This window comes from Stegodyphus dumicola, chromosome 10 (assembly GCF_044657685.1).
Source record: "Stegodyphus dumicola isolate Sdum_Otavi_A_Nest chromosome 10, ASM4465768v1".
Taxonomy (NCBI): Eukaryota; Metazoa; Arthropoda; class Arachnida; order Araneae; family Eresidae; genus Stegodyphus; species Stegodyphus dumicola.
This window is the reverse complement of record NC_140777.1, coordinates 41,195,066-41,208,074: the sequence shown is the minus strand read 5'-3', so window position 1 is coordinate 41,208,074 and position 13,009 is coordinate 41,195,066. Positions and strand designations below refer to the sequence as shown.

The window sequence follows — 13,009 nt, the reverse complement described above, 5'->3', positions numbered from 1 at the left end:
ACTATGCAAAACTAAACTATATTACAAGATTTAATGATGGAATTTCAGTTCAAAATAGAGGAAATAAATAATAATAAGGCATATTTATTCTATTCGCTTGGAACTTAATAATAAATGCAATTTATTTTTCCACTCATATTGATATTTAACTAATTTAAATCTAAATTCTGAACATTTTCTAAATTTTCATCGTATATCAGTTTTCCCTTAACAGATATTGCAAGCAAAGTAATTTAAGTAAAAAAAAGAGGAACATTTCTGAAATCAGAAGACAGAAATTTGCTTCATGCACTCATCCTTTAACAGTAAAAGCTTAGCTACCCGCATACTTGAAAATTGGCGAATATTCGGACAGTCGAGCGTAACTTGAAAAAGAGGAGCGGAGGGGGGGATAGACTGTAGCCGTTCTTTAGATTTTTCCGCTAAATAAATGCTTTTGACATTTCGATATGTGCATCATGTAAAAACAAACTAACGGAACAGAAAAATATTCTGCTTAGCAAGCACACTAAAACTCTTTTAAGTGTTCATAAACAAATCTCAGACCGAACGTCAAAATTAATTATCTCTGCAAAATATCGCAAACGTTATTGCGCAATATGTGCGCCGTAATTCCTCCCTACATGATATTACGCTATCGGATTCAACTGCTGCCGATATTGGGAGAATAAAGAACTAAATCAAGGAAAAGAAAGAGACTTGGGGTGTTTTTCATTCTAATTTTCAACAGACTGCATTAAATTTCCGGAATAGAATCATTCTTCGCTTGGGTTGGTAGACCGCAAAACTTTTAGTCTTATTCAATCCAGATTGGAAAGTGACTGATAAAAAAAAAAAAATGCAAATTATTAAGAGATTGCAAATCCTAGTATACGGTATATCCTTAAAACAATTTTGAAAATTGTTGCCAACACCAAAATGACAAGTTTACTGCTTATCATAAATGTCTGGCTTAATTCGCAGTATGCAGTATAATGTTGCCAAATCCTGTGTGTGTACTGTATACCGGGATTGAACCGACTTTGTTTTATACGAGAATGGAAAGGTATTTTCTTTTGTTCAAATATGCATGCGAATCTCTCGATTATCAAGGTTACTGGAAACCAAAGTTGTTGAAAAACTTGCTTTGCCTTTCCAAAAAAATATCTGATTGCAGCTACAAAAATTGACTCCACGCAAGCTGTCTGAAAGACGCTCATGCGATACATAATTCATCAAGAAAGGTGATCGCTTCCAACGTTGGTGTAAAAATCGCTTTTTTCAGGAGGAGGAATCCCGTATAAAATTCCCCGACTTTTCCAGATTTTGCCTAAAATATTTAAACTTCCTGATTTTTCTCTGACTTTTCTAGTCAGTTTTCGAATTCCCCGATTTTTTCCGGTTTTTCAGGTAGTGTGGCAATTGTGCATTATAGTACTGAATGCACCAAATTATTGGACTTCTGCTGCATACATATCTTGAAATGCTAACAATAAATAAACATTGAGGCATGATATAACTTGTGTGTACAAATACTTAACACATGCGATTGAAAGAGATCAAGAATAAAACAATGCACATTAAAAACATGCTGGCTGCTGCTGTAAGTGATGTAAAAAAGTAAGGATTTAAAGTTTAGAAATCAAATTCCCTACCTAATGAGAAGCAAATAAAAGAAACTGCAAAGTACCTTCAATCACATGAGCTACAAAATACCTTCAATTACATGAGCACATATATTTGTCATGCTGGTATTAAGAAAAGTAAATTTTATTGTAACTACAATAAGCATCAAAGTTGAGTAAAATAAAATTACCAGTTTAACAATAAAGGATGTCTGAAAAAATATTAATTAAGATTCATAAATGAGATACAATTATATAATTACACGACAAAAATTGTTTTCCAACATACAGTCTTGCTCTCAGAAATCTACTAATAAAGCAAGGAACTCGCAGACAGCACAACTTATTTACGACCCAAGTGCCAAATTTCGTAAAAATCGCACGAGTAGTTTTGAAAAAAATTAGCTCTCAAAATTTTAGCTCATCCATGTTAATTGAATTTGAAATATATTCATTAATACCTCTTTTTTTTTTTTTTTTTATTTAAACTTATTTGATTCTTCCTTTGGCATTTTGAAATTTAGATTCATTCCTATTAAAATTTGCCCATTTTTTATGATTTTTATAATTTTTTTAAATTATAACCTGTAAAATTTTTACCATCACCTCAAAGTAGACATACTTCTAAGCATACCTGCAAATTTTCTGATATAAGTGAATTTACATATTGGTGCATTTTTGAAATTTGGCATATTTGTTAAAAGCGGTAATATCAACAAATGTGTTTTATGCACTTTGTTAAAATTATTTAAAAGTATGAGCGATGACCTTTTTTCCCGCTCATGTCCAATGAAGAAAAGGAAAGGAATATAGGTTCCTATAAATTAAGAAGTTCATCAAATGAATTATTCTTGGCACAAACTGAAAAAAATGTGTCTAGATCAATTTTTAAATTTCACACCAAAAATTACAAAATTTAATATCGAGGTATAATTTGAATCGTAGAATTGAAATATGGAAAAAATTTGTATGTTATTTCAAAACAAGTCCAATTTTGTGACAAAATATCTACGTTAGAACAATGCTATATATAAATCCAATGTATATCCTAAGTTGTGCTTTCGAGCCATGGGAAACGCAAGTTAAATTTCACAACTGATCTAGTAGAACAGGAAATACAGAACTCCCCCCCTTTTTTGTGTGTGCAAAGTGCACATAAGGTAATGTTCAAGTATAGAACTAAACTTTTACACATGAATATAAATGCATGAATCCATGTATGCATGAGTGCTTTGATCTCCCTTGATCTTTATCATTGGATAAAACTTCTACCACCTGCTATACATGCTTAAATTGCCCACCACTATGTGGTAGGGACCAGACTGCCTGCCTGCTCTAGATAAATTTAAGCTTTGACTAAACAATATAGTGTATTATTTTAAGACATAGTAGAGACATTTTCTTTCTAGCCCATCGGGGAGGGGGGAGAGAGATGAAAGTCATCAATGACAACAGAGAGATCGCTTAAAACAATATAAGAATAAAGAAGAAAATTTAAAAGAGAAATACAGAATTCTGTAAGAGTAACTTTTTCATCTCTCATATTTAATTACACCATGCTGAAAGGTCTGTTATTTCGTAGAAAATATGAAATATTTTCATAGAAAGTCCCTGTATTAAATGCATATCAGTATTTCATTACACAGTCAAAAGTCTTTAATCCGGACGTCCATAATCCGGACCTCAAAGCTACAAAATTTCTGCGCTTACGTAAACACATTATGTATTTACGCATGCGCATAATACCTTTATGCATGCACATTATACGTTTATGCATGCACATTTAATGTATAACAGACGGTATAAGCTAAGCTAAAATTATCTAATTGTCTATTTCAGGTAATGTTGCAGATTGCATTGTTCCTTAATCTTCTAATTGGATCCGGCTTATCATTTTTTGCAGACTGTTACAGCAATCTTATAAAAGCAAGCTTGAACTTTCGGTTATGTCAAAAAGAATTTCCGATTCTGGAGCTGCCAAAGGATCTACAAAGCAAAAGCATGTTTCGATATCCATCAAACAAAAAGTGGAATTGCTGCAAAAAAATGGATAAAGGCATATCCTTTGTTTCTCTAACCATTCCGAAATCTGTTTATCAATTTCATGCTGCTCTGGTGGGGGGGGAGGAACGTAGCGGTGTGCAGTGAACTCGAAGTTGATCTGTCAGCGCTATTCTTATCTTCAGAGCAGATGGTTTTATTTTATTCAGTTTATAATTCCTTACTAAATGTAGTACAGTCAAAAGTCGTTAATTCGGACACCCATAATCCGGACCTCAAAGCTACAAAATTTCTTCGCTTCCGATAGCGAAGAAAGTGACAGATGTTATTGAAAAAGAAAAAATTTCGTTTGACAAATTAGTCGGTATTCTCGACACAGCAATTATAGGACATGAACAGCGGAACTTTGTAACTGAACAAGAAATTATGTCTGTTTATAGAATTAAAGAGAATGTATTATCACATAAAAAAACTAAACAACATACATTGAAAGAAATGTTTAATAAAGTAAACAAATAAATATTAAGCTTTTTTTTTTTTTTTTTTTTTTTTTGACAAATTTTGATACCCTTTAGATCATTAATTGTTCCTTTATTTCATAAATTACGGTTTCACATTTTTAATTTTATAATTTCTGCATGCCATCTTACCAGATTTAAACCGATGATCTATAATCCGGAAAAATCGATAATCAGGAATCGCCGAAGTCCCGACGAGTCCGGATTAACGACTTTTGAGTGTATTTCATCTCGATGTACTCCGTCTTTGATATGATTTAAATCAAATTCCTTGTCATAATAAATATCACGAATACACATCAAATAGTTTTCTGGTTGCAATTTTCTAATTTTGTCTATGTGTAATGTATGCTTTACGCATGCGTTTGTTAAAAGAAATATTTAATAAAGTAAACAAATAAACATTAAGCTTTTTTTGTATGTTTTGATACCCTTTAGATCATAATTGCTCTTTATTTCATAAATTATGGTTTCATATTTTTAATTTTATAATTTCTGCATGCCATCTTGTCAGATTTAAACTGATGATCTATAATACGGAAAAATCGATTATTCGGAATTGCCGAAGTCCCGACGAGTCAGGATTAAAGACTTTTGACTGTATTAGATTCATTATCACTGTAAGCACATTTAGGAACATAAACAGCATGTCTGATTTCTTTAATACATCATGAGCAATTAAAATCATTGATACTGAAATAGTATTTAAGACAACATGACCACGATGCTCACCAATAGAACTCAAATGACAGAAATTTACTCGTTTCCCAACAAACTCTCTTAAATTGATTACATTTCCTGGAGGAAAGGTTTTCGACATATAGATGGGGTTTTTCCTTGCAATAAACATATGAACTTCTATCCAAGGGTTTGTTTTCCAGGTAAGACAAGTATATGCTCACAAGTTTTTATCCTGTCTCAAAAATTACGCTAACCCTGTTTATGTACACACTGTATTAAGGCAAAATTGCAAATGCATCATTAAATCATTTAAGAATCTTTGGATCATATCTCACAACTTGGATAACTGTGAATATTAATTTTAACACCTTAAAAATTAATAATAGTGCTCTTTAACCATTTCCTGCATGCTACTTTATAAAGTGGTACTTCAACAAAAAAATGCTAGGTAGTCTAATCAGGCCTAGACGAGTATACAAGTAAAATTTTGTAAATATAACACTCACCATTTTAATTCTGTGGGTGTGCCCAAAGCGGGGTCACTGAGTGAATAGAGCTTCGAAATAATGCTGAAGTTAGAAAGCTGGGAAGTGCATAGTAGAGTAAAAGATTTTGCCTACGATTAAGAACACTAGATTCTGATTATTGTAGCAGATTTAGGATTACTCAGGTTGCACCATGCGGAGGCCTACTACTCTACATCCAAAAATAAAGATCATTTTGCTTATATGATGATTATATGCATAAAAATGAAAAAAGATAACTTTGCTATATGACATTTACATTTCACACTTAGACATTCATTTATTTTTTTATGGTGGTACTTTCTGAAGCAAAAGACACCACCATTAAAAAAGCACAACCCTACACTTAATGTTTTGCACATGTACCGGGATCTGTATCGGATTCATTATCTGAAGGCAATTTGTTTTGCACTTTCAATGCTTTAAAAATGGTCAGCCCTCTCCGATCCATTTGCAAAATAATTAAAAATCAGAACAAATAAATTAGGTATTATTCCGTTTTAGAAACCGTAAAAAATTGCATGAAAATATATGCATGAAAGTGCCAAATCTAGCAAATGTGCACATTTAATGGCACAACAAATCTAGCCCAAAGTGCATAAATTTAGATAGTTCTATATTTATAAGTCGCCATTGAAATACTAGTTTAATGTTTTAATTCTTTTCTAATAACGCTTTGAATTTAACAATTTGGGAATTGCCCATTGATGAAAAGTCTGCAATAGAATTTTTTCAAAGAACAGACTTCATTCATGATAGAAAATTAGTTCAAACAACCACGAGATGAAATTATGCTTTAGCGGTAACTCAGTAGTGAAATGGCGGTGCAAGAAAGAAACCTGTAATCAGAAAAAAGGATTAAGAAGTCAAAATTGGTTCAAAGGATAGAAAATCCCCTTCTTTACAACCGTTAAGTTCATCTATTTTTGGTGTCGGGAGATGACATCTATTGAATTTTGTGAACTCCAGCTGAAGATGAACCACAACACAACTGTAGACTGGAACAGTTATATACGTGAGGTGTGTGCCACAACTTTATTTCCTCGGCCTAACTTGAAAATCAGTGGATGGGGCAAAATTATTGAAGTAGAGAAAAGCCTTTTCAGTAGAAGAAAGAAAAGCGTTGAACAGGTTCTTCCGCCACAATGTGTTTTCCAGGGATTATGCAGAGTTTCAAAAGAATGTTTCTTCTTAATCGCTGTTTCCAGAACGATCAGCGAAGACTTTATTGAACATCATAAAAGATAATATCGCAGAAGGAAGCATTTATATCAACTGCTGGAAATCATACAAGTCGGATGAACTGCAAAATACCAGTTTTGAACATTTTACTGTCAATCACAACTACAATTTTATGGACACCGAAAGTGAGTATCATAGACAAACAGTAGAGTGGCTGTGGGGCAGTGCTAAATGGCATAATAAGAGTCGCACTGCTCGACAACATTTCAATTTTTATTTGTCCGAGTTTATGTACAGGAGCTTGCACAAAAAAACTGAAATATTCTCTGCTATGTTGGAAGACATAAAAAAACTTATATCTCTCGTATAACTTCTGTTATTTTAGCCTTTTGTTTATAAATTACAAAAAAAATGTATTTACATGAAATTAACCTTTCATCTAAACTTATATTTGGCAGCACTGGCATCAACGGTTGTTTGGCGATTTTAGGGTCCTTACCCTTATAATGGAATTGTACCATAAATTAATATTATATTTACAGTTAAGAAAATATAAAGTATAAAATTAAATCAAATAAACATCTACAACTCAAAACTATCAAAATGTAGAGCTAACAAAACTTCTTTCAACAAAACCAAAAGAAAAAAAAACTGCTCTAGTGAAAGATCAAAGAGTTAACTCATAAAATTATCCCTGACCTTGGGAAAACACTCCAACAATTTTTCTTAGTTGATAACCAAAATTCTTCCCCAAAAAACAATAAAAAGAAAAATGGGAAATTAAACACAAATGTGCACCCACCTTTCTATTGTAAATGAGGTCAAGGAAGAAAATGCTGCATTGAAACAAAGATACAGTTGTTGGTCTGGTCTTGCTGTTTCAATGATCCTACTCTAGGCACACCAGATTTTTGTAATTTGATTTTAGGCAAGATTTAGGTAAAAATTTAAAACTAATATAGAATAAAGAGATCAGCATACAGCCAAGAAAATAACATAGAAATTTATTTTCAAACAATTCCTTTTATATCCTACAAAATATATAGAAAATTTTTTTGATAAATGACAGTCTTTAAACCTAAACATGGCTAAAATGTAAGGCCTGATTTGTGTTGTGTTGTCCTCTAATGTATGTAAAGAAGGTTGAAAGTTACCTATAGTAGCTTATAAAGCCTTTTCCATTCAATTTTTCCATATGTACAGAGGGACAGAAAGAGTTAACATGCTTTTTAACAGTGTGCTCTTTAACACTTTTAATAAAAGTGCTTTTTAACCTTTCAATACCTAATTTTTCTTGGATAATTACGAGTATTAATTTTCAAAATAAAATGCCACAAAATCAGACAAATATTCTGTTGAAATTATTATTCAGTTTTATTAGAAAAAAGAATTGGAGCTCATCTTATTTAGGGTTCCCATGAGCTCCTGCTAGAATTACGATTCATCTTAAAAATTGAGAAGTACCAGAGCACAACTCCAGTGCTATTTTAACACTCAGCATAGTATCTATAGTAGCTGCATTTGAGAGTCGTGTTTTTATTTCAATTCCACTTTTCCTCACAAGTGATAATCCTGTCCAGAATTTTGTCCTTGCCTTCGAGCAGATTAGTGCAGGCCCAAACATGTCAGTCCTTATCTGCTTGAGTCAGCTCATGTGGCAACCAGCAACTGAACTTGTACGTCAATTTTAAGAGATGCATAGCGTGACTAATGGACATGCCACTAATATCTAACTCCTTAGCAAGCTCTCGAGAGGTTCAATACTGATATTCCACAATTTCTTGCAGACAGGCCTCATCAACATTCAGTAGGCTGGCCAGAGCGTTCTGCTTCCTGAATTTCATTGCCCTTATTTTCTATCCTTCCTCGTCCTTGTTTTGAACACTTGATACCAAACCTTCACAGTATCATATGATAAAGAATTAGAACCTAAAGTTGTACACATGGCTAATCACATTTGTCGTGCGTACAAACATGTTAAGCCTAACATGTTAGTTCCATTTAAGAAACCTTGTACTTAATGATAATGATATTTTTTAACAAATTTCACACCACAGTGTTCTAAAGCAAGTCTCTTTCCTTCAAATGCAAAAAATTGCTTGAAAAAATATGATTAAACACACTAAAGCAAACTGTTTGTGCAGACGATTTTTGTGGTGGTGGGGAAACTTTCATTAAAACTCGATATTTATTCAGGAATGAAAAATGACCTTTTTATTCTACTGACAGATGGATATTTTTAATTGACCTTATGTAATCATATCAATATACAATCATACAATTTAAAAACAGAATTTTTAACCTCAAAACTATGAATAATAAATACATATAGTTTATAACTTTGCCATTAGAAATTGTTATATATATATAAATCACATTTTTCTAGATTACTACATAAAAATTAATAATAATTAAAAAGTAGTATATTAATTTTTATCCCTTATATTGAGCACAAAAAAGTGCTATATGATGTATATAAAAAAAATAATAATAAATTTTGCTTTCATTCATGTTATAGCCTGCACTTTTGTTAGCCTTAATCAGACAGATATTTTGGAAAACAGAAGTTTTCATCATTTCCTTACTAAAAACGAAACTATATTATATTAAAACTCGCTCAAAAATAAGTATATTTATTTCTGCTTCAAAATAAAAAAATAGTTTGTAGGCACGACAAATGTTATTAATGTGCTTGACATGCATCTTTCTGAGATAGGTCATTTAGAATAACTAATAGAATTAAATTACAACAATTCTCCACATTAACATGCACTTCATGCATAAACACATCCAGATAAAGCTTAATGAAAAATATACACTGGGCATCACATTGTAATTCCGACATAGCCTCATTCAATGTCTCTATATCCAATAACAAAATTAAATAAAACAATAAAGAAAACAAAAAAAAGTACTTAAAACTATACTAATTCTTTGATTAGCAAACATAATTTGTGACTAACAAGCACTTACTTTCAGGTTAAATAATCATTTTTCAAAATAGGATTTTCTAGTACTATCTAATTAAAAGACTGTTTAAGTAGCTTAAATCAGAGTCATTAATACTACGCACAAAATGAACACATCCTTCTCCCGATCAAAAAAGGAAGAAAGAAATACAGGGAAGAGCCTCATGAACATGAGAATTAATACCTGAATCCTATTTAACTGCCAACATTCAACTGCCCATAAAATACAACATTTAATATATTTAATAATGACATTACAAAAAATTAGTTTAATATTCCTTTACCTGAATATAAAGCAAATTAAAAATACTCTAAAATATAGAAGGCCAAATGTAATGTTCTTTTATGGGTTACAAACTGCCTCTGTTACAATAAAAAACATGTTTGATTGCTTGAAAATTAAAGTATGTGAATAAGTCAACAGAATCCTTTGACATTACTTGAAATACTTCATATTATCTAATCATAATAATTATACAGCAAGTATTAATATAATAATCAGAGTATAAAAATACTCTGAAAATTTTCACTGTGTTGCTGAATACATAAAATATACATTTTTTACACCTAAAATATAAACACATTATACTTGCTAAAGCACCGAAAATCATTTTTTCATTTAACCACAATAATGCCATGTTTTAACTTTACAAGAGTTTGCAAAAAAGCAGAATAAAATGCAAAGACATATTTCAGTACTGTTATCACTACTTTGCTAACCAACAAAAACAAATGAACCCTCAATCAGTATTTCCTATTTCGGAAAAAGTATGGAATTACTGCAATTTATTTTAAGCTTAATTCCTAACATATTATAACAATGATCTGTACCTACGTATCATACATGCACTTAAACTGTCAAACATTAAACCTACTGAATTATCAAACTAATATTCGAAATTCGGAAAACAAATAGCTAAAACACGCACTTTATTAAACAAAAAAAACAACCAAAAGAAAAAGACACAGGAAGTAATTATCAAAATTTATTTCATACAGGATTAAAATCAGGAGAAAATTTGCGAATATTACAATTACGTTTACAAAATCAGCATTTTATTTATTAAACATAAATCATTATCAGGTAATAAGTACATGGAATTTAATTACTTAATAAACTTAATGGAAACGGATACGTTTCACTAGTTGTTGCACATTCTGAAATGTAAACAAAATCATGAGAACAAACGAAATGTGTTCGCTCATGACAAAGTATTTTCTGTTAATAAAGTTACGAATGGCAACGGCGAACTTGCATTAAGGCGCCTAAAATGTCGACATCTAATTTACATTTTAACGTGATTTAAATTTTAAAAGAATTTTCCCAACTATCAACACCCACTATTATACTTGCCTAAATTAGTTAAATTAATAAAGTATTCACACACGCTAAGGCGTACTATAGTCAGGAAGCCATATTGGTTCTCCGATCTGAATATAAACAAATCTTAAAACAACCAATAGCGGCAGTTTCAAACAGAGGCCGTCCTCAAGTCATATACCACAAGGAAAAAATAAAATTGACGATGCAAAACACATTTGCGTATTTTGAAATACAGAAGACTTAAACATGGAATATCAGTTAAAACGCTTTCCTTAATAGTATAAAAATTCAATCATATTTGGTATCATTTTAATTTACACTGAATTGCATAACTGAAGTGATGGGTAATCTGAATAATCCCATCACGAAAGTATCCATAAACATTTACCTTTCACAACGAAGATCTGTTTTAAGAGTAACTAGTCGATAAGCATACCTTAGCTAAGTACGATTAGCTCGAAAACACAGACTACGGGAAATCCAAAATGGCTGCTAACAAGATGGCGGACTTTTGTACTACGGTTACGGATTGAAAAACAAGATGGCGTCGCAACTACTTTCCATGAACAAATTAAGAAACTGGAAACAATTTTTAAAAAATGTTATTTGCAAATAGGTGACGATAAAAAGAAATTAGCAGAAAGAAATCATTTCTTTTCAATGAAAGCATTAAATTATTGATATTTCGTTACAAATGGCATAAATAACGCTACAAAGGGAAATATCAAATGTATGTAAATGATTTGAAGGTCCCCTTGAATATATTCTAGTTATGCAATGATTATAAAGTTATTTTATTGAATGACGAATACTTATTTCATTGAAATGCAGTTATGCATATGAATACTTGTATGATCTAAAATAAATATTTTTACCTGCATTTTCAGAAGTACGAAAGTCGAGACATTGATTTACATTAAAAAATATTTTTTATAAATGTTCTTAATTATCTAAATATTCCCAAAATTTTTGTAATTAATTTAAATTTCTTTAATGTGTTATATCACCACTCTTGATGTACAGTTACAAACTGTGAGAACTTTACTATTCAAAATGGCGGTTATCAACTGAAAAGAGTGGAAGGGAAATAGCTCACATACGTGCAAAAACAAGATTTTTCAGCTGAGCATTGTTTAGAATAGCTGAGATCATTATAAAATTAATTCACATTATAATCCTGATATATTTTTGCGTTATCTGAATTTGTAAAAATTAAACGCAATGAAAGTTATCTCTATTTATGAACTTTAACACTATTAAAGTTACTAGAAAATTATTTACAGTAAAGATCTAGAAAACACTTGAAGTGGTGGCATATAGTTTTGTTTATTAAATCTGAGATCATTGACGCAAAGTATTAACTGATGAGATTTCATAAACGGACCGATATCCTTGTGAATTTCCTTCATTAACTAATTACTTCATAAACAAATTTCAACTTGAATTTTTTCAGCATTTGATTAATAAATACTTATGAAAATAATAGAAAAATCTAACATATCATATATAAACAAATCGTAAACTAAAAAAATAGCATTGAAAATATCTACATATAATTAAAGCAGAATAACAAATTAAGAAATTTAAACGAAATACTCAAACATATCTATAAATTTTCTATAAAATATTCCATTTTCTATGTTTCATAATGATCAGCTCCAGTTGAGGATAGACATAGTATAAATTAATCATCGGAAGTTAATTCATGTTGTGCAGAAACTACATTTGTTTTCATAAGTTTCAGAAATGGCGCAGTTACTGCTGCTAGATGGCAGAATAATAGAAAATGTTCTGCATAGCTTAAATCGAAGTTTATATTAAATTAAAATATTATTGCATACGGTAAGTTTTTATTCAGCAGTACTTACCAATTATGAGCATAAGCAATTATTTCTGTATATCTCTTCTTCCTTTCTTCCCCTTCTTTTCTTCAGTTCCCTTTTTTCCTTCGAACTTTTTCCGCACATGTTAGACCCCCCCTTCTAACCGTTTCTCTGTTATTTTCTGGCCATCCCACCATTTTAATAAACATGACAACTTTGTGCCGTTTATACATACTCTTTTACTACGCAATCAGAAATTATTTTTCACTTATAAGCGCATCTAAATAACATGAAAGGCAGGATAACTGGCTATTTATATTTATTCATATGGGATAGGATTTCAGCCCAGGAACCCATGCCTCAACTCCTACGGCTCACCTAAC

General features: G+C 31.1%; 1 protein-coding gene across 7 annotated transcripts in view; it reads right to left on the bottom strand.

The window, feature by feature from the left end:
• The window catches only part of LOC118191107 (uncharacterized), a 182,533-nt gene extending 169,757 nt beyond the window's left edge, over positions 1-12,776 (bottom strand). For 5 of the 7 annotated variants that reach the window (XM_085824885.1, XM_085824891.1, XM_085824888.1 and 2 more), the window contains exon 1: positions 11,192-11,306. The gene's annotated coding sequence lies outside the window, so the exon portion shown is untranslated. Of the gene's footprint in view, positions 1-11,191; positions 11,318-12,671 lie in introns of those variants that run through there. The other 2 variants (XM_085824887.1, XM_085824886.1) reach the window with 2 other exon arrangements.
• Positions 12,777-13,009: the final 233 nt, after the last annotated feature.